This window comes from Marmota flaviventris, chromosome 10 (genome assembly GCF_047511675.1).
Source record: "Marmota flaviventris isolate mMarFla1 chromosome 10, mMarFla1.hap1, whole genome shotgun sequence".
Classification (NCBI taxonomy): domain Eukaryota; kingdom Metazoa; phylum Chordata; class Mammalia; order Rodentia; family Sciuridae; genus Marmota; species Marmota flaviventris.
In genome coordinates, this window is record NC_092507.1 from 32,773,105 (window position 1) to 32,796,205 (window position 23,101).

Genomic DNA, 23,101 nt, shown 5'->3' on the forward strand with positions numbered 1-23,101 from the left:
CCTGCTTCCCCACTCCACGGACACTCATAACAGAGGGCTGGCAGACACCCTTAGGAGAACACAAGCTACTTTTGGGGCTTGGGGTCACACCAGGTAACACTGGACTTTCAGCATCCTGTTGCATAGCTCTGGAAGGAGAGAGGGTCATTTGCAGGCCCCTTTGCAAGGCCATTCCTACTGCCAGGTCACCAGGTCACCTCTATAAACTGAAAGGGCTGCTTTGGGGCCTGATATACTGGGGACCAAGTCTCAACTTTGTCACTGACTGGTCTTGGGGCTTTGGCCTCTGCTTCTTGAAAGCCCCCATCTTCTTCATTTCTTCAATTCCTCTCTCCTCCTCTTCCCCTTCCATCCATACTACATGTGCAGCCAGAATCCTGCAAGGGCAGATTCTCTGCCAGGAGTTGCCAATGATCTGTTAAGGAAAAGTCTACCTTTTCACGACTACCCACCCTCCCCTTTGCTTCTCATTCTCTCTCCAGGGTGTCTGTTTCCTTTTATTCCCAGGAGGAGGCCAGCACTTGGACACCCAAGATGAGAGTCTGCAACTTTTCTTATTTATTTATTTTTTTAGTTGTAGTTATACACAGATACCTTTATTTATATATGGTGCTGAGGCTCGAACCCAGGGCCTCGCACATGCCAGGCGAGTGCTCAACCACTGAGCCACAACCCCAGCCCCCTGCAACCTTTCGTGAGGCCCTACTTTGTACTAAGTCCCAAACTGGAGTTTTTCCAAAATAACCTCCACAATAAGCCAACAAGGAGGTCCTGATATTATATTTGTCCTGTTATTAGACAGATGAGCAAAGGAGTCCCAGCAGAGCCAGGAGGAATAGCTGGGATTAGACTCTAGATCATGGTCCTCCAAGCCCAGTGTATTCCCCCAAGCAACCCTTTCCCCCTTCATTTCCCTTCCCTTCCCATCCCTTCTCTTCCCTCCTCTCCTCTCCTCTTCTTTCCTGTCTTATCCTCTGTTCTCTCTCTCTCTCTCAATGGAAATCAGAGAAGCTAATTTGGGTTGGAGTATAGCTCAGTGGTAGAGTACTTGCCCAGTATACTCAAGGGTTTGTGGGTTTGATCCTCATTATGGCAAAAAAAAAAAAAAGAGAGAAACCTGACTCATAAATTGGTACCTGTGGAGTGACAGCCACAGTGAATCAGCCTGCCCCAGCTTGTGGCCTATGTGTGCTGGATTAGGAGTTTGAAGAGCTTGGAGGTGAGGGGTCAAGGCCTGAAAGCTCCCTGGAGAGTTTGGGATTACTGGATCTCTCTGGATACTAACAAAAGTCATGATAACAAGATCATTTGTAATTTGTTAAATCCTTCCTACATGTCAGATTTCATTTAATCTTCCCAGCAACCCTGAGAAGGAGGAATTGCCAGAATTTCCCACCCAGGTCTGTGTGACTCCAGAGCTTACTTGTGCCTCCCTTGATGCAGATACTCATATCTCCCTGCAGATGACTGACGGCTCCACACTGGCTGTTGCCCCACAGATCTCACCTTGACCAGGCCTCCTGGCCCTGCCCATTACCTCTCCCTTGCCCTGGCTCCTTAGAGTCCTGCCCCAAACCCTAGGTTTTGGGTTTAGAGGGTTGATATTATAAGATCTTCCTAGGTGTGGCTAGGTCGCTCTTCCCTGAAACACTGAGACCTAAAGAAAATGGAAGAGACTTCCTGAACCCTGTTTAGAGCAAAAAAGAGAGAAAAATAGATTAAACCCAAAGGACCTTGACTTCTCTTTCAAGGAGAAAGTACTTCAAACCAGAGAAGCAGCCCCATTCTGGCTCACAGGAAACCGAAGTCCAGATTAGCCTGGGTCCCAGCTTCCCCAACTACCTTTGCTCCATTCAAGGCCTCTCCAGGCAGAGATGGGAGTTGGGGGGTCCCAGAAGACAAAGCCAGAAAAATGCTGCCTTCACATAAGCATGGGAAAAACATGGTACGTAAGCTTATGACAATCCCAGGGAAAATTCCAGAAATTCCTTTTCTAAGCAGGGATTATTGGGAGTCAAGATGGGTTTACTTGGGTCAAGGCATGACTGACTGCCCAGATTTCTTCTGTAGGAAGGATAATGGGGCCTGCTGTGGGAAAAGCACCACAGACTCAGAATTTAAAAATAGGATTGTGCTGTTGGAAGAACCGCATTGAGGAAGAGGGAGAGAGCTTTCTATCCAGGGTCTAGGTCCACCACACCCCAGCTCCTTATATATCAAATTATAGCCTTCCTTTAATAGCCGAGTAGACTCAAGGGCTGTCAAGAGTTGTCTCATGGTCGGCAACGGAGGAGGGATCTTGGTACACTCAAGTGAGGAAGGGGAGGCATCCTGAGATGATGGACACTAATAACGTGCATTTAGAGGGTGTGATAGTATTAGTTCAATTTAGTTCCATTTAGGATCCGGAAAGGGTCTCCAGAGTTTGCCTAAGAAACAATCAAGAATCTCCTAGAATACATGACATGAAAATCTATAGGTCAGGCCAGGCATGGTGGCACATGCCTGTAATAAAAATTTTACAAGAGTTTGGGATGTAGTTCAGTGAGTGGTAAAGCACTCTTGGGTTCAACCACTCATACAAAAAAAAAAAAAAAAAAATCAAGGAAGGGCTTGTTGCCTTGCCAATCAACACCAGCATTGTGGGCAACTTTGTTGTTGATAAAGCTTTTGAAATGTCTTTTTGATTGGAAATAGAGAATTATAGACCAAATCTTAACATAGCTAAGCCTCTGCTTGGCTGCTTGCACACCTCTGCTCAGAGTAGAAGGAATTGATGGATCCTGTTGGGGCAGAGGAAGCTTTACCTCCTTCATGACCCAGAGCATTGAGCCCTGTGATCCTTTTGCTGCATGAAAACTGACAGAGGTGATTTGGTTCCTCCATACCTGAAACAATTCACCTCAAATACTATCATCCCTCTAAGAGGAACAGGCTTTACATTCTCTAATCAAATGACAGAGAAGTCAAATGAAAGACAGTTCCCAAATTAATTTATTACAATGCACACAAAAGCAGAATAAGGAAAAAGAAAAATACAGACGAAAACAAGGAAAAGAAAATCACTTGGGCATAGAATGCTAGCAACAGACCAAGCATGGGAACGTGTTTCAAATGATCCAGGAGACTAGTCCCTCCAAGATGACATCTGAATGAGACTGAAATGCCATCAAGCTGTTTACTTGGGCAGAACCTCCAGAAGCCAGGGCTGTTTCAGAGTGAAAACTGGCAAAAGGTGGAGCCATAGCGAGATAGACCTCAAATGGCAGTCTGAAGGCACTGATATTTACAGTTCCAGAAGATGTATGATCTCAGCTTCCAGATGTCAGCTTGGGAGGGAAATGTCACAGATACCAACTATCTTATTTGCACATTGGTGCACAGTCAGCCAGGTGGCTATCAGCCAGCCAGGCACTTGGCTCAGTTACAGCTGTTACAAGAGAAAACTCAAAGTGGAGGTAGTACTATTGAAGTACAGTCATATCAATCATAATTCAATGCCAATTTACTTAGATCACCAAAAATCATAGCATGGCAAAACTCATCATAACATCCCTCTGACACACAGAAGAAAATCCTGTTGGATGCCCCCTCGCCCTGGGATTGATCTGGCACTACTTTTCACCAGCCTGCTTGGCATGGCCATTGCTATCAAAGCCATGGAGCACACAGGTTCTAGCTTCTGGCTCTAGAGTCAGATTTCTCCCTGCTCTAGGCACAGATCTGCCATTTACTAGTTGTGTGACCTGGAGCAAGTTAATTTATCTATGCCTTTTAAAATTTGACAATGGGATAATATTAATGCCTAATCCATAAGGTTAGAGCATTGGATTTCATTTTTTTTTTTATACTGGGGATTGAACTCAGGGACACTCAATCACTGAGCCACATCCCCAGCCCTATTTTGTATTTTATTTAGAGACAGGGACTCACTGAGTTGCTTAGCGCCTTGCCCTTGCTGAGGCTGGCTTTGAACTTCTGATCCTCTTGCCTCAGCCTCTGGAGCTGCTGGGACTATAGGTATGTGACACCAAGCCCGGCTGGATTTCATTTTTTGAACTGTGATCCACAGTTGGAAATACTTTTTACATGAAAACTTAGTACATACTATATCTACATATATACACATGTGTATACATATGACATATATACATATATGTATATATGTATATGTATAACTGGAAAAAGTTTTCTAAACAATCCCTAACCTTAGTGCGAGTTGATGAACTATGATCTATTCCATCCCATTCCATTCTTTAATTAAACAAAATGCTGGTTGGGAGCCATTAAGTTGATTTTACCATGCACATAGTTCATTGCCCACAGCTTGGATAACTCTGAGTTCATGTCTAGCTTAAGTAACATGTTCAGTTCCAAATGCTACAGTTTTCTTACACCTGTCACATTTAAAGAGAACCATTTTCAAACTTTAGGATGTCCAGAAGAGAATGACCAGGGTCTTTGTTACAGTGGTTCCCCCACCCCCCGCCTCCCGCGACTCCTTCATTGATTGTGTCTTTACTCACTCGCTCATCATGTATCCATTTATCATTGATTTAAGCTTCGTTTCACTTGGAAAAGAAATTCCAGGGAGTTATATGCTCTGAAAATTATGGGAAAGAGGAAATAGACCTGTTTCTTGCAGTTTTCTGTATAGAAATGGGACTTAGGGGTGAAAGTGATAGGGAGTCCAGACACATGCCTGTAATCCTAGTAATTCGGGAGCCTGAGGCAGAAAGATGGCAAGTTTGAGGCCAGTCTCAGCAACTTAGTGAGGCCTTATCTCAAAATAAACAATACAAAAGAACTGGGGGGTATGACTCCATGGTTAAGTGCTCTGGTACCAAACCAAACCAGACACCCAGTCGAACATAGAACAAGAACAAAAGCAAAAACAATCAGACTGGGGATATAGCTCAGTGGTAGAGTGCCCCTGGGTCCAATTCCTAGTACCAAAATAAATTTTAACAGAAAAGAAAGAGACAGGGAGACGAACTGGAAGTGCATTCCAGCTCTAGGTGCCATTTGATGATGGTCTAGCTGCCCTGCAAGGCCTCTCTTTTGGAAGCGCGTGAACAGAGGTGGGTGAAGGGAGGCCCTAAAGAGGTTTGGGTATTAGTTGGTCATTTGAGGTTTTGGTCCTTCACCCCCTGCTCCATTGCATGTGGGTATGGGGGTGGGGATGTTGTAGCCACTATGTGGGCTTCTGGGGGTGGGGGTGGAGAGGAGACCATGTAGTTGGGGGTCTTTGTCCCCACCAAAGCAATTCTGTTTTACACAATGGCATTCTCCAAATGGTTTATTTCGAAGGGACCTCCCTCTGCTAAAAAAAGACAAAAACAAAAACAAAACAAACAAACAAACAAACAAAGGAAACCATTGGAACATTTTTCATTGCTGTTGAAAATATTTTTAATCCCTAAACTAGGAGCTCATTAAATCCCTGTGAGTCTCAGAAGCAATCCTTTCTAGGATTCTGAGAACTTTTTTTTTTTCCCCTATAAAAACAAGTCCATTAAAATTACAGCATAAGCCTTTGTTTTGCACTCTTAAATCCAGATATAATTGAGATTAAGAGTTAAAGAATGATACGTGTGGCAAGGTAGTGGGTTGAGATGTCATTTTGTACTCTGGTTTTTGTTCTTCATTCCAAGCAGAGCAGAGAGCAGGGCCTTTGGCTGGGCCTCAGGGGATCACAAGTCCTCTGTAGACAACTGGCTTTTCAGGCTTTTGTTGATTGAAAGCTTTGAGGTTATTAAGGGGGTTATACTACAAAAAGGTAAAGAATGAGTGGAACTGGGTGGGTAGGTGCTGGGAAGATCTGGAAGAATCCCAGGAGGTAGTGTTTGCCTGGCTCCCCTCAGAGAGGCTGGCACCCCGGCTCCTTTGATCCACCAAAGCCGCAGATCCTGAGGTGTTTGGGGTTTACAGGGTGTGTGTGTGTGTGTGTGTGTGTGTGTGTGTGTGTGTACACACAAATCACCTGGGAATGCTGACAGTGTGGTTCAGCAGGCCTGAATGGGGTCCTGAGATTATAAATTTCTAACAAGCTCTGATGTTTCTGGTCTTTAGTCCATACTTTGAATAGTAAAGAACCAAAAGTATCAGTCCCTTCTTTTCTGGGCACAATGCAAGCCTTCCAGAGTCTTGCATTAAAGGACATGTCCTTCCAATAATAACAGACCTGAAATCTCCTATCGATACAAAGTGAAAGGATGCATCATCAGTTTTACTCTTATTTGGAAGAAGTTGCAGGCTTGAGTTTGTGATTATAAACTCCAGTAGCTACTGCCCAGGTTAAGTGGCATCTGTATGGGAATGCAGGGGTTTATTCACTCACTCCCTCTTCTTGGTTGGATTTACTCAGAGGAATCCATCTGATCTCCCTTTCCAGGGTGAGGAATTCCTTGTATCCATTGTTTTGTGTTTTCTGAGAAGCTTTGGAGCTGGGAGTTACAAGAGGCCTGTGCTCCTGGTTTAAATCTCTTTAACTTGCCGCTTATCTGAATGTCTTTGGCTGGAATTTTATCTGCTCCTTATCTTGTCTTGGGTGAATGGGGGGGGGGCTGCAGGCACAAAATTGCTGCTGTACATACCTCTCCCTACCCTCACCCTTCCCTAGGATAAGAGATTAACAAAGGAGTTGTCTCTTTTGGGGAAACTGAGTTTGTGTCAGCTGGGCTTGTTTACCTATTCGTCTCCACTTCTTTTGCTTGCTTAGAGTTCTACCTGGGAGTATAAATTATTTTGTAAAGAATAGACAAAAAAGTAAACTTGTCCAGTCTAGCTCTCCTAGTAACCTCAGAAAACCAATCATTTTCTTTTTTTGCAGTGCTGGGGATCAAACACAGGGCCTTGGGCACGCTACTTAGGCAAGTACTCTACCTCTGAGCTACAAGGCCACCATTCTTGAATAGGACTGTGACTCCCTTCCACAGACTCTCTAAAAACAAATTTGTAAGTGGAGCAATCTGTAAATAGCCCTTGTCTATCCTTGTCTAGAAAGCAACAGCCTCTGTATTCACACGGCACTTGACACTTTCCCAAGGGACCTAGCATTAATTAAGCATCTTCTTGTGCCAGGGTCAGCATCTCATTGAATCCTACCAACAACCCCTATGGGGAAGAATTCCTATCCCTTCTCTGTTCATCCAGAACTATTTAAGCAAACAAACCTTCCCGGTGTAAGTAAAAGCTGTAGAAGTAAAACTAGACACGGTGACTGCCAGAAAGAAAAAATAAAGTTTAGAGGGAGGGAAGCAGGACATTGGATCCTTGGTCCACTGGGCATGTCCTGGAGTTATTTCAGCGCTGTCATTGTCTGTGACGAAGTGACATTTGGTAGGAAAGTGCTGAAGTGCTGGTGAGGAAGGAGGCAGCTGCTAACCTCAGTGCTGCAAGCCACGGGAGACACTTATTTCCTTGGATCTTCACTGAGTCAGTTCTCCAGCAGGTGGATGAAATGGCTCCGAGGAGTTTTGGAATTGTCAGAGGCAAGAGCATGAATGTGGCCGGGCGCAGTGGGGCACACCTGTAATCCCAGCAGCTTGGGAGGCTGAGGCAGGAGGATTGCGGGTTCAAAGACAGCCTCAGCAAAAAAGTGGGGTGCCAAGCAACTCAGTGAGATCCTGTCTTTAAATAAAATACAACATAGGTCTGGGGATGTGGCTCAGTGGTTGAGTGCCCCTGAGTTCAACCCCTGGTACCAAAAAAAAAAAAAAAGAGTGTGAATGTGCTGGGTCTTTTATCTGAAGAGGTGAGGGATTTAAAGCAAGGCTGTGCCTGAGTTTGGAAACTTGGTGACAGGTCCTGTCTGGTAGCACTGGCGCCAAGAGACTCACATCTAGCACAGCTGTTCTAGTGACAAGCCACTGGCCTCTGCTCAGCACCTTCCAGGCTGTAAGCCTCAGTTTCCCCTTCCAGAAAATGGATGCTGTCAAAGTCTGAGAATGCTCTAAATTTCTGGGCTTGAGAAGGAAGTGGCTTTCTTTCCTTAGAGGTTGTGACTGACCTGTTTTCTTTATGAGAATGAGAGGTCAGTAACACACAAGTGTGGGCGCACACACAGGGGCCGTTTTGTGCCCGGGCCAGGTGTTGGAGATACAACAAACAGCACAGGGCCAAGAAGATGGATGGGCAGTGACATCTTTCACATCCGAGCTTAGGGATGAGAGTCCTCTTTGGAGGCAACAGACTGAATTAGGTGACCCTCTGTTTCTGCTCCCTGTGTAGGAAAGGACACACATACACACACATACACACACCCCAGCATTGGGAGTCTTGGATTCAGCCAGGTGGGGATGGCTGCTCTTCAGCTAGAACTTTGTGGCAAATCATTCAAGCCAGGAAAAACTCTGTTCTTCTCCCCGCCCCACTCCCACCGGTGGAGGGACCTTGGGGTCTCGCCCAAGAAAGGAAGCCCTGCTTCCTGGTTTATGTTGAGATGGGAAAGACTTGCCCAAGAACAATGGCATTTTTGCAAAACACCACTTTGTTCTGGTGAGACCAGGAGGGGGTTTCCTTCGGGACCTAGCCTGGTCCCACTGCCCCTGACCTGCCAACCACAACAGCCACATGGCGTTCTCTCTCTGACCAACCTTTCATCTGAGGTACTTGCTCCCATAGAGCCCTGGATGGCTTAACCCTTTGGGCTCCACCCTGCCCCGGGCAGCAGCATCTTGGGACTCCTGGAGGTCTCCCTGAGATCACAGGACAGGATGACCAGGGGAGTCAAGGCTGATGGGATGTGGGGCCATCCAGAGACAACATTTTGTTTTCCCATCCAAAAGGACTATCTGGAAAAAGGTCTCAGACCTGTGCTGGGTGTGTCTCAGCTTCAAAAATCTTTAAAGCACCAAAGTCAGAAGGTGACCCCTCCATTATAGGTGGGGAAACAGGTGGAGAAGAGAAAGTGAGTTTCCCAAGGCCACACAGAGCTTTTGTGGTAGAACCAAGGCTAGGATCCAGGGCTCTGACTCTCCAACTAGTACTCCTACTTCCTGTTCCACCCTAGAGGAGGTGAAAGTTTGGGGGGTGAAAGGGAGAAGATACACATTAGAGAGGCAGATAAATCTGCAGGTTCCCAGAATGTCTGGAGGGACTTGGGAGGGAGTAGTTGGAGCTGGGCTTCTTGATGTCACAGGTCGTAGAGGGGTGACTCCTAGGCATGCATGGCTGTTCCTCCGTGAATCACTAATCATGTTCAGAAGAGGACACTAATGGGAAGTGATTGGGCATATCATGTGTGGTCAGAACAATTTGTTAGAAGAACTTGGCTTTTCTCTAGCTGTTGTTTCACATTCTGCCCGGTATGGTAACAGGCCCAGGTAGACAGCTAAAGTTTCTCATCCCAGTGAAGAGACAGTGTGGGGGAGCTGGAGTGTTCATGGTGGTGGAGGTATTGGTGACAATAGTGACAATTGGTGGTTATAGTGATGCTAGTGTTGGTTGGAGTTAAGATGACATTAGTGCTGGTTACAGATATGGCAGTAGTGACTCTTAGGCTGTGTTAGTGTTGGTTTCGTGGTGTTGATTATAGCAATGGTAAGAATACAGGCAATGAAGGTGGTGAGGTAGTGAGACTCTGATGGCGGTCTTGATTATGGTGGTAGTAATGGTGACAGTGATGGGGATGGGCATAGTAATTGGTGTTGGTGATAGTGGTAATGGCGATGGTGGTGCTGGTGTTATAAATGGTGGTCATTTGGGGTGATAAAATGACAATTATCTTGGATGACGGTGACAAGGATGGTGGGGTTGGGATAAAAATGGTATAGGGAGATGTTGTTGATCAAAATGTCCTTCATGATGCTTTGTCTTAGAAGTGATGGAGGTAGTACCGGTGTCAGTGCCACTGAAAATATTTTTGATGGTGTTAATGACACCTACTCATTTTAGTTTTGACTGCTAATGGTTTGGATAGGTCCCTCAAAAGTTCATGTGTTGGAACTTAATCCTCACAGTCTCATGTTAATGGCATTTGGAGCTGGCACCTTTAGGAGGTAATTAGGATTAGATGAGGTTTGAGGGTGGGGCCCCCATTATGTCATTGTGGCTTATTAAGAGAAGGATTAAGGACCTAAACTAGTGCACTTACTCTGCCTTGCCAGATGATAGCCTCTGCCATATTGTGATGCAACCAGAAGTCCCTCACCATATGCCAGTAGTCATCAGTGCCATACTCTTGGACTTCCCAGCCTCCAGAATTGTGAGACACATAAACCTTTATTCTTTATCATTTACATAGTATCAGATATTTTGTTACAGCAACAGAAAATCAACTAAGTGACAGGCTGGGGTTGTAGCTCAGTGTTAGAGCACTTGCCTAGCATGAGTGAGGTCTTGGGTTTGATCCCCAGAACCACATAAAACTAAATAAACAAAATAAAGCATTGTGTCCATCTACAACTAAAAATATTAAAAAAAAAAAAAAGAAAATCAACTAAGTGACATTGATAGAAGTGGTTGTTCTTTGGGGGCTGTTGTCAACAGTGAACTTCTTTTTTTGTTGTTTAAATTTTTTTGGTTTTATATGGACACAATGTCTTTGTATATTTTTATGTGGTGCTAAGGATTGAACCCAGTGCCTCACACCTGCTAGGCAAGCGCACTACCACTGAGCTACAACCCCAGCCCCTCAACCGTGAACATCTTAGTAGCCTTGCTAATGTGGCTGATGGTTGTAGTAACAGTGGTCTTGGTCATAGCAATAGCAACAGTAATAGTGAGGGTAATGGTGAGATGTCAGTGGTGGTGGTGATGCTGGTGAAGACAGAGATGGTGCTCAGGATGGTGGTGATTACACTGGCAGTGCTAGTGGCAGAGACTCTTAGAATCTGTGAGTTGACAACAGGCTCTGCTTTCTGGAATTCAGAGTGTGCCGAGGGTAGAGGAAATGGCCCACTACATTCCCCCAAAGCCTTCTGTTGCATTTGTTGTGATTCTGGCCAGGATTAGTTTTCTATACAGAAGGAGATGTCTGTTTTCCAGGGGTCAGTGGGGATGGTGCTGAGAAATAGGCCAGTGCCTGGGAAAGCCAACAGAGAGGGAGGCTGTGGATTGTTGGATCCGAGAGTGCTGTTGGGGGCAGGTCAGCAGCAAAGAGGCACGTGAGGGCATGTTGATGGTGGGGGCCTATTCAGGGATGGTGGCGTGCAGGGGCTCACGTAGCTGGCAGAGCAAGGGCTGTGCTTCCCGCTGACTCAGCAGAGCAGGCTGGGACCGATTCTCTTGGACTAATGTGTCTTCTCCCCTAGATTAGCTCACGCAGCTCTGGCTGGGGAAAGGGGAGGGAGGAGGCCTCTTCCATCTCCCCAGGCTTAGGGGTCCTTGGGAAGGCCTTAGGCAGACCATGGAACCCCAGTAGGGCCAGTGACTGACTCTGTGTGCCCTGTGTGTTCTTGATCTCATTCTTAGTGGGGTCCCCATTTGATTGACAGGAAGCCAGGATCTCCAAGAATCAGGGGATGTAGCTGCATTCACATTGGGGCTCTGCTTTGTAAAAGGCGGCATATCCCTGGGGTGGAGAGTGTGAGCCCTAGTGAGACTGCTGAACCACAGTTCCCAGGTCTCCCACAGGTTAGCTGTGCGACTCTGGTCTTGCATCTTCACTTGTGGAATGGGGACAGTGACTGCTGCTCATAGGTAGCTGTGAGGATAGAGGAGCTAATGTACACAAAGCGCTTGAAGAGGGTCCGGCTCGGAGCAGACTTTCAAAGAGCGCTGGTGATCTGATTACTACTGAGAGTTGAATAAGTACAACTCTCAAGCTCTCTGAGCCTCAGTTTCCTCACCAATAAAGTGTGGATAATTCTTCGTGTGCACACTTGAAATGAGAGCTAAAAGAGACAAAATGGGTAAAAATGCCCTGTTTAAAGGAACACATTAGCTGTTACTGTCCCTGTTTTTAGCATGAGGGCCAACCCTGTGTCCTTCCTGGCAGGAGGCTCACGTGCCATACAGGGGTTTGGGTCCACAGCGTGCTGTTTGTCTTGTGCATCCAGGATCTTGTGACAACCCTGGCTGCCTCTTGATAAGAGAGGCAACTCCTCATGAGTAGGAGGATTTGACATTAGCAGTCCTGGTTCTAGCCCCTTACTCCCTCCCCTCTGTTCCAACCTGGCACTCGTGAACTAAACAGGTGTAGAGAAAAGAAGAGGGTGTTCCAGGGAGACCTTTTTTGTCCCATTTCTTTATCCCTAGATCCCTGGCTCCCTCTTCTTTCATTCCCTTTCTTCCTTTCTTTGTTCACTCCTTCATTTATTCCTCTAAGGACACAAAAATCATGAAGTCTGCCTGGGGGAAGCTCCTAAATTCCCAATCTCAGAGAGCATGTAGTTCAGGTCTCAATCAGGCTTCACTGAATGACCATGCACACGTGCTACAGAGAGGCTGGGACCCCATCAAATGAAAATCCAACTTGTCTTTGCATTAAGGACAACCATCTGCAATGATGCTGTTTAGACGCCCTAAAACCAACACCTAAATGAGAGAATGACCGTATAACCAGTTGACATCCTCAACTGTAAAAGAGATCAAAATGAAACCCTTCCATAAATTTGATCACGTTTGTTTCCATTTGTTTGGTTTTCAGCCGCAGAGTTGAGACTCTCATATTCCTCTTTGCTGATGTACTTTTCCTCTTCTTCCCTGTTTCTTATACCTTGCTGCCTCTTGATAAGAGTCACCTCTCTTATCAAGAGGCAGCCAGGGTTGTCACAAGATCCTGGATGCACAAGATAAACAGCACCGCTGTGGACCCAAACCCCTGTATGGCACATGAGCCTCCTGCCAGGAAGGACTAGGAATTCATTCTGATCTGTTTTTAAATATGTTCTTAAAATGTGTTTGTCTGTATACAATGTGCCTTTGGGGGTTAATTAATAAAAATGGGATTATGCTGTAAGCCTTACTAGTCCATACTTTCCGATCTGTTCCTTACCTGCTGCTGCAGTGTTTTACTGTGAGCATCCAGCATGATTCACATGTGTGTGTTCCCCAGTGATGGGCCCATCTCTAGCAGAGCCTGATGGAGTTACTGAGAGCATTACCCAAAGACGGTAATTCTGAGCCTGCTCAAAGTTTCCATTCAATAAAATTTCCTCGCATTACTGGTGTAGTATTATTGTTTTTAGTAGCACTTTGTACCCCATCATGATCAGCACAATTTTATTCTTTCACAGACCACGGATGCTCACTGTGATCTGTGTCCAGGGGGTTGGGTACAGAATTCAGGAGATGGATTTCATAAAGCTCATGTCCTGGATGAGCTCACCGTCTACAGAAATAGACAATTCAGGATGGGATGGGACACGAAAGAGGCAGTGACCGGTTCTGCTGGTAGGGGGCAAGGGAAGGTTTCCACTGGGTAAAGCCATCTGAGCAGGGTTTTTAAAAGGGGAATAGGAGCTCATCAGATGATAGCAGAGAAAGAAACAGGGAAGCCGTGTGTTCCAAATAGAAGGCACGCCATATGCAAAGGATCAGAGGCATGGAGCAGATCAGCATGTTTAGGAAATAATGGTTTTGCTATGGCTGAAGCGAAGGGCAGGAAGGGGAATGGGCAACAGACAATAGTCAGCATTCGGTGAGATCTTATCAGAAGCCAGGCGTTGTTCTATGTGCCTCAGTACAGAACCTCTTTGAAGCCACCCAACAACCCTAGGAGGGTCCCGTCATTCCCATCCTGCAGGTCAGGCCACAGAGGTCTGGAAAGGTTAGTGACTTGCACAGAGCCACACATCTTATAAATGAGGGGCTCCAGAACCGAATCAGGCTGCCTGGGTTTATAATCACAAAGCTATGACGGATGGCCAAAAGACATGGAAGGTGAGGAGGTCGGGGTCAGACCTCAGAAGACCTTAAAAGTCCCTGGAGTGGAAAGAAAAGGAATAAGGGAACAGGAGGTTCCATGTAAGGGACTGGCTGCCATGGAGTGAGCGGGTGACAGCCTGAGGGTGCATATGAGGGTATGTGTGCTGCCACAGCTGTATGTGAGTGTGTTTAGGGGTTTGCCTGAGTGCATATGAGTGTGCCAGGGTGCACTGTCGATGCTATAGCATACCACCCATGTGTATCGTGGGACTGGGTGAGTGTGTGTGTGTGTGTGTGTGTGTGTTTGTGTGTGTGTGTGTGTGTGTGTGTGAGAGAGAGAGAGAGAGAGAGAGAGAGAGAGAGAATATCATATCTTTGGCTGTGCACAGCCTTGAGCATGTATCCTGTGGCTCTGTGAGCCTTGGTATTTCTGCCACCACAGGGCCCCAGGAAGCTGTCAGAACCCATCAGCCTGGCCTGGTGTGAGGGGCCTGGTCTTGGCCTCCGAAGCTAGATGGGCATACATCAAAGGCAGCCTGAGCCTGAGACCAGTGGGGCAGAATAATTTAATGAGGATCCAGGAGAGAGGCTGCGGCTGTCTGGGGCTGGGAAGGGGTGCCAGTTTGTGCCCAGGGCAGCTCCCAGGCTCCAGAGCCCAGCATCTGGAGGCTGTCTATGTGCTGGGGAGGGGAGAAGGTTGGCTGTGCTGGGTGCCTGCCTGGCTGTGATTTCTCCTACGCAAAGGAAGAACTTCATCTGAACCCAGGGGCCGCTGCACCCTACCTGGAACTTCAGGGGAACCAGGAGTTCCTATCTAAGGCTTTCCCAACATTTCCACATGATGGAACTCACAGAAAATCATTCCTAGACCAACTAGCCTAACTCCCTCCACTTAGAGAAGAAACTGAAACTGTTTCTCCTCTAACAGAAGAGAGGGACAGGGAGTTAGTTCCCCACGGTTATCTAGCAAAACGGAGCCTGGACCAGGATTAGAATCCAAAATTCCTGAGTCCAAGCCCACACTTTAGGCCAGTCTCGAACTGCATAAACATGAGCAAATTGCAAGGTTGTGTATTTGGTGGCCTCCACTTCTATGACCTGGTCACTTCCCTCCTGCCAGGTTCCCCATCTCTGCAGAATGGAGGCCGCCTCCCTAGTGTCCAAACCTGGAAGGGGGAGAGGCTAACAGAGCCCCTACTTATCTCCCCCAGACAGAAATGTGTATGTGTGGGTGGTGTACTTGTGTGTAATGTCCTTTTGTGGAATCCTTAGATCAGACAGGGAAATGTATGTCTATGTGTGTGTGTGTGTGGGGGGGGGCAATCAAGTCAATTTTTCTATCCAACATATGGGTAGAAAAAGGATAATTTAGGGTGTGGGTAGGAGTAGCAGAAGGGGAATAAAGATGAGGAATTATGTTGAGGACACAGTGGCTCTTGACAGACACAGTTGTGATGGGGCCAGGAAAAGTCCCATCATCTCCAATGACCATAGTGTGAGAGCTTTCTCCTGGGAGGCCCCCATGAGCAATGTCCAATCATGGCAGGAACCTTCCCTGGGTCTCAGGTACACCTAGAGGGTCAGGCCCAGACTTTTTAGCTCTATATGCAATCTGGTTTCCTCCAGATTCTAGGGTCTTGTTCTGGACTCCAGAACCTGGGTTGCAAAATCAGGATCTACAATCTGAACCCAGTGCCAGGTTGAAGGGATTCCTTGGTTGCCACAGGACGAACAGCTATTCTTGAACATAAAAGCTTTAGACAGGGCAAGAAATCTCCCATTAGACATAAAACTCTCTATTGGCTTTCATCCTCCCTCTTCACTCATCTGCACCTGTCTGGCACCTGAAGCACTTGAATTTGAGACCTTTGAACCTGAGCCCCTTGAGAGACAGGCTTGGGTATTTTATGTGTCATAATCTAGCATAGTATGTACCTGACAGTGTTGGGTGGATGACAGACTCCACTGGCCTCCTTCCACGTCAGGCCATGCAGCTGTTCCCTGGAACAATTTTCCCTGTGCCTAGAAAGCTATTCACTACTCAAACCCGGGTCGAGCAGCCCCACCTCTGGTCCAGTGTGGCTGCTCTCTGCCCTGTGTTCATCTGTTCCAAGTCTGACAGCTGTCACCATTTGGGGTTAGGTGTCGTGATTAATTTGTATTTGATATGAGCATAGTGTTTGAGTCACTGATAAAAACTACTGACCCATCTCACAGTGGCTTTCAGAAGCCTGAGTTAGCCGGCTCACCAACTTTGGTAAATCCTGTTGGCAGCTCTGGGTGCTTTGCCCCCAAATCCAAACTCTTGACCTTTATCTTCAGAGGGTGTAGGAAGAAGTCTCATGACTCACGATCTGGCCCATGGAGGGGGGAGAGTCCCCATCAGGGCTCCAGGCAGAAGACAATAGTGAACAAGCTGGGACCAGCTCTGCTGCCATCCTGGCCTGGCCACCCATGGCCCATGACTTGGCACTTTCTGGGGCTACCTGCTGGGCTTGGCCAAGACAATGTGAGGCAAGTTGCCTGGGCCTGTGGGGAACTGCTGGCAATACCAGGGTGTACCCACGCGATGCCATGCCAGTCCTAGGCCACCCCCTCTTAAAGGCTCAGTGTGTAGCCTTCTATACTGGGTCTGGCCTTAGCTGTGCAGGGTCCCTGATTAAGACCAGCTTATCTCTTCAGCTTCAGGAGAGGGGTACATGAGAGTTTGGCCATAAGGAAACACGGGTGTGCTGGGCATGTGGGGGAGAGTAGGCACATGAGTGCAGGGATCTTGTGTGAATGAACATACATAAATGGGCATTATATGTGAATAAATGTGCCCACGTATATGTTTGTGTCCATAGTATGTGTTTAGGGGCATGTGTGTAGCACAAAGACACCAGCAGGGATGTGTGAATATGGATGACAGCCGACAAATGCAAGTGTGTATGCTTGCAGGTTTTTGTGTAACAGTCTACGGGTGAACTGTGGTATGTGGGTGAATATACATGTGACCACGGGACAACAGAGACATGAATTCACTTGTATATATGAACGCTCGCTTTGGTTCTACCACTTTGTAACTGTTGAAAACTTGAATAAATCCCTTCCCCTCTCTCTTTCTGTAATATGGAATGGATAGGATGAGGTCATCTCTTAGGTTCCCTTCTAACTTTGATATTTAATGACTGGTTTAGGAACAGAGTGCGAGTCTGTGAATGTCGTGCATGCCCCTGTGCGTGTGCCTGTGTGTGAGCAACAGGGTGTGACTTTTGAATTCTGATTCCACACTTAACAGTGGTGTGGTCTATTAGCTCCTTCTTTTCTTTGAGTCTTAGTTTCCTTTTATTTTTCTATCAGATGTGGCTAATGATTCCTCCAAGGCTGATTTGAGGGTTTGTAAAGTGCCCATCCCAGAATCTGGATAGGTTTCCTCTCTGTGAGAGGTGCATGTGTGTGTGTGTGCTCATGTGTATCCATGTATGTGGGCACTCAAGCTCACACGGGGAGTGGTCTATGGAACAGGGTGATTGATTGCTCTAGATCATTCCTGCTATGAGGGGCTTCTGATTTCTGTCCGTGCTGAATACTAGGAGAGGGAAAATTGGGCAGACAGTCTTCCAGCTACCAGCCTGGGCGCACGTGGTCCTGAAGACTCCCTGCTGCCCCAGACTTGCTGTCACATGGGTGCAACAGCCTGGAAAGGAGGATTGGTGTGGCCAGGAGACAGCCTCCCAAATCCGATTAGTGCCCACCCCACCATCCGGGGTATTAGAGACTAAAGAGATTCTTCTTATTAAAGGGTCACCTGCCAGTATGGAGTGGTGGCTGAGCCAAGCTTGGGACCCTGTGCCCATCCAGAATGAGGCCTCTGAGTAGCAGCCAGGGGAAGACTGATCTCAGAGCGCTCCCAGCCAGATGGAGAAAACCAGGAAAGTCAGGCTGAATCTGTGGCTGCATGTGGTCTCAGGGCAGGCACAGCTCAAGCCCTGGCCTGGAGAAGGGTGGGGAACTTGAGCAAAGACGAGTACAGACTGGGAAGGGAGAGGAGAGACAAGGGCATTTTAGACATTTTGTTGGCAAAAGTGGGAGGGCTGGAAGGAGTAGTGTGTGTACCAGGAAGAGAGAGGTATAAGGGCCTTGGTGAACATCCAACCCTTCCATTTTATTGGTGAGGAAATTGAGGCTAGAAAAGGGAAGGAATTATCACCGCTCTGAATGAGGTCGTGTCTGATCTGCTCCCAATTCCTGGCATGAAGAGGAGCATCAAGTGAGCTGCCATGGGCCCTCCCTTTACTAGTCCCAGATGGTGAGCTAGGGCAGGGGCTTAGCAGTGATGTCTGTCTTCAGGCCAATGATAGGGGCTGGGCCTGGATACCACAGCCCTGTCCAGGGATCCCAAACCATTCTAGAGTGGCTGCTCATATCTTAACCTGATCTACAGACACAGATCCCAAATCCATACTCTGGACACCTAGAGAAGGTCGTAATACAGGACCATGTACACTGGAGGGGCTCCAACACCCACCCTTCAGACTACCCCCAACAACTTGGCCCAGAGAAGAACACAACTCCTGGACTCTGAACATGGAGAAAAGATGGCAACACCTGGACCAGATACATCCGGATGGGTTTCCATTGTAAATCTATAGCAGATCCCTATTACTGGATCCAGAAACTCAGTGAAGATCCCAACATCCAGATGAGATTACCCAACCCCCAAAACCTGAATACTGAGAGACCACCTCAACATCTGTACCAGATACAGCTGCATCAGTTTCTAACACAGATCCAGAGTACCTTAATTGGTTTGCTGCCACCTGACCTAGAATACCCAGAGGCCTTACCCCGGGGAATGGACCCTGGGCCTTCCTCACTCCCACCTATCCTCATAGGAGCTCAGGCTCAGAGGTTTCCTAAGTTCCAAGGCTTTTTATGGAGAAATCTGTCACCTTTCAGGATACCCAAGATGAGGGAAGGGGGCAAGAGGGCGGGACAACCTGGGGGCGCTGGGGTGGCAGCCGGCAGGGGGAGCACGGAGGAGCTGGAGCGGAAATTGTGCGCCCTCCCAGGCCCTGCAGTCCCCACGCCTTGCGCCCCCAAACAGCTCGCGGGTCACTGGGCACGGGGCCAGGAAATCCGGCGCCCGCCCTAGAAGCTGCCGGGGGTGGGGTGGGGTGGAGTGGGCGCTGGCACCAGTGCTGCCCGCCCAGCAACGTGACCGCGGGGCCCCACTGGGACAAGGAGGCCTCTGTGCCGACCCAGCTGATCCCCCTCGGGCTGCAAATCCCTTCCGGCTGACAGCCCCGCAGTCTGGGGCTGGCAGCAGCGTGGGAACGGGTAGCGCCCAGAGCCGGGGGCGAGGAGTCCCCGCTAAAGGCCATCTGCTCCGTACAAGGTGTTTCACTCTCCCAAGGCTGTGATATGGGGAAGCTGAGACTAGTAAAGACCAACTCATCAGCCTGAAGTCACCAGCCTATTGCTTGGTTGAGGCCAGGTTTCCAAATGAGGCCTTGCAGGGGACTCTTCCTATATGTGTTGTTGAGAGTAGGTGGCATTATTATCCCCAATTTGTAAAGGAGAGAACTGAAGCTTCAACACAGTTTGAAGCCACCTGTGCAAGAGGGAGTGAGGCTGGGACTGGAGCCCAGCACTGCCCACTCCAAATATAGGAGCCCTGTGCATGCAGCCACCTGGCTAGACCTACCTACCACCAGGTGCTCACTAAACATCTAGTGGGAGCCTTTGGCAGTTGAAGTCATGGTTCTCTCTGCTCATGGTCTTGTGTCTGTTGTTTTCAGTGAGGTGGATCCAGTAAATGTGTTGGGTCAACCTTTTGGAGGACAGTTGTAAGGCTGAAGGGAGTGATGGGGTGAGGATGGAGGGCCCAGGTGGGGTGGAAAGGGGATTGGAGGGGTCAGGAGTTAAAGGAATGACTTGCTAATGCCCTTCTGCTCTGCCCATAAGACTGGGGACAAAGTTGGAGTTATCGGGGCCTAGAGAAAGGCTGTGGAGGGTGGGATATGCAGGGATCTGGCCTTCTGGGAACAGATTGAGGATTGTCCGGTGAACTCTTTAGAATTAAAAAATGATACCTCCTTAGGAGAGCAGGAGCTTGGCTGGCTCCTGGTCTTGTCTAACTCCTGTCCTGCCTCCCAGGACAGGGCCAACTCAAGACTTGACCAATGTTTGGAGTACACATCCAGTATAGGAATTCAGGGGCAGGAGGGAGGATGGCAGGGGCCCAGCAGGTGGTCTGCTGGGGCTAAGGGAGACCTGGGATGTGAATGTGCCTGTGCGTGTCTCTGCATGGGACAGCTATCTCTGTGATGGTCTTGTTTGCACGTGCCTCTGAGGAATGGGTCTGTGATATCTCTGGAGGGGTGGGTGTACTGGATCTCTGTCCTTTGTGCCTGGGAACCTTCATCTTATCTGGATCTGTGTAATCTCTCTGGGTCTGTGTTTGTGGCTTATCTGTACCCTTAACTGGAGTCTTTGTGTATATCTGGGTTTCTGCCCCTATTCCCCTTTCTTTCCCAGCGCCCAGCAGAGCCCTGAATGCTGCTTTGCTGCCTGAATGTGCAGAGGAATGTGGAGGGCCAGGGGAGAGGGGAGCACATGTCCTGGGCTGCTGGCCTGCTGGTTATGGAAAACTACTGAGGCCTCTGAGCTGAGCAGGCCAAGCCCGGCCCAGAGCCAGGCTCTCAGCTTTTGCCCTTCCAGGCTCCTCCTACCCTTTTCTCTGCAGGGGGTTGGGGACCTGCTGAGATGGGTCCTCCACTAGGCAGAAAGCAGGGCCTCCTCCTATCACTCTCAGGATAGTTAGGCGGGTCTCTGCTCCTCCCTGGGGGAAAGTGAGGGGGTGGGATTATTATTCTCCGAAGTCCTTCCCAGGCCCGACATTCTCTTCATTCTATGAATGTTAAAGAGATGCAAAAACACAGGCAACCTCACCTCCATTTCAGGGCCTCTTGAAGATACGGGAGCAAGAAGGGCTCCTACAGATGAGCTGGTCCTACTTCCTCCATCCTAGTGCAGGTGGGAAAATTGAGGCCCAGAGTGAGGGATCCCCACGCCCAATCACTTTCCAGAAGGACAGGGAACCAGGTGTGCTGTCTCCCAGTTGCAGGCCTGTCCCCACCGTGGCTTCATTTTAGCACAGCCTGCTCCATATGGAGGAAGAAGCATTTGAGATGGCTTGAAGGATGGGAGCACTTTGACATAAGGAGGTGGGCTTGAGTCCACAGATGGCAGGATGGAGAGGTGGGAGGGCACCAGTTCGGTGCATTGAATGATAGGACTGAAAATGTGAAAATGAGCTGTCCATGAGGGCCCTCAGAGGCCAAGTGGAATGGTGGGGACTTTGTCCTTGAGAAAATTGTGCTAAAAGAGGTGAAACAGCAATGCAGCAGAGCAGGTGCCTTGGAGTCAGAGCAGGCTCTCTGTATGCAAATCCTAGCTCCTAGACCATGGTGACTGTGTAGTTGATGTAGTTAACTCATGAGGCACTTAAACTCTCTCTGCTTTGACATGGAGATAGGAATAGTACTTCCCTCACATGGTGGTTGTGAGAAATAAATGAATAAGTGAGGACCTAGCACATAGTAAGTGCTCAGTCTTCATTCTGCTGATCCTACCCACGCAAACTATGTTTTAGGATAGTCCAGAGGGAAAGAGCAAAGTCAGGGAGACCAGTAAAGAGTCCATGGAAGTCACATGAGGTCAGGAGTCCCATGATGGAATCTCCTAGTTAAATAGGGGAGATGGTGGAATCTTCAGAAGGGTTTGGGTGCTATAGAAAGATGGGCAGGGGCTTCTTCCTGAGTGGCCATGGGTTTTGGCCTTGAACCATTATTTGGCCCTGGGAAGCCATGTTTGGAGCAAACACTGGAGGGAGATTGGTGGGATGTGGGCCGGGACTGAGGAGAGAAAGGGCTCACTTCCCACTGTTCTTATTGAAGGCCTCATCCAGATTCCTAACAGGCCAAAGCTCTGGAGCCACATTTGGGCCACTCTTATGCTTCTGGTGCCAGAGGTTGTCTGGCTGAGGTCATCCAGCTGAGCCTAAAGAGAGAGGAAAGGCCCCTTCTACAAAGCCAGAGTCCTGGAGGAGTAGCAGTCAGAAGGGCTGAGGAGACAGGGTGAACTGTGACCTCGGAGGGCCAGGGAAGAGTGCACTAAAAGGAGGGAACACTCAGAAATCCCCATGCTGGGGGCTGCAAGGGAGAGGAAGGGGAGAGAGAGAGAGGGAAGACAGTGCAGAGGCCACTAATGGACCTCATGGTGGAAGAGGCCACCAGTGACCTCTGTGAAATCCAGGTTGCATAAGAGGGGCAAACCCCAAGCTGTGACAGGTGGGGCCTCAAGCACTTCCCACGGCTGCCCAGAATCTCTGCTGAGGTAAGGGGGACCCACCTACCCCACCACATACATGGGTTATTTGTTGTCATCATATAAACAAACCATGTTCATTGGAGAAATGTAGAAACACATAAAAGTGTTAAGGGAAAAATATAAAAGTATAAAAATATAAAAAAAAAATTCACCTACTATTTCCCCAAACAGAGAAAAGCTTTTTGTGTGTGTACTGGGACTCAAACCCAGGGGTGCTCTACCACTGAGCTACATCTTCAGCACCACCCCACCTTCTCCTGCTTCTTAAGACTGTGAGACAGGATCTAGCTAAGTTGCTGAGGCTGACCTTGAACATGCTATCCTCCTGCCTCTGCCTCCTGAGTTGTTGGGATTACAAGTGTGTACCACTGTGCCCAGCTAAAGTTTTTTTTTTTTTTTTTTTTACCATTGTGGGTCATGAGCTTCTACTTTTTTCCCTGTCAATATATATATATAAACACACACTGGGATCATGTTGTACCTGCTTCTTCGTAAATCCCTTGTTTCATTTAGAAACATATTTCAAATGCTTTTCATAGTAGTAAATATTCCTTGAGAATTTTCCCCCTTTCAGCTCGTACCTTGGCTGGGGATATATGTGGGATCCAAGGGCAAACAGTCAAGAGCAGAATACTGGGGCAGTGGGGGCAGTGGTTAGATCACTGGGCAGTGCACTTTTCAGGTCCTGAGCTGGCCACTGACTTGTTGTGTGAGGTTGGGTAAGATATATGCCCTCTCTGGGTCTTGGAATCCCAGAATCTCAAAAGGGTTACCATTGACTTTCTCAGGGTCAGTTGCCATCACCATGAAGTGTTGAGGGAGAGACTAAGAAAGTGAAACTGCTATTCCCATCATAATTCTGAAAATCTCATGGAACTTCTTTGTGCCTCAGTTTAAACAGGAATCATGCTGG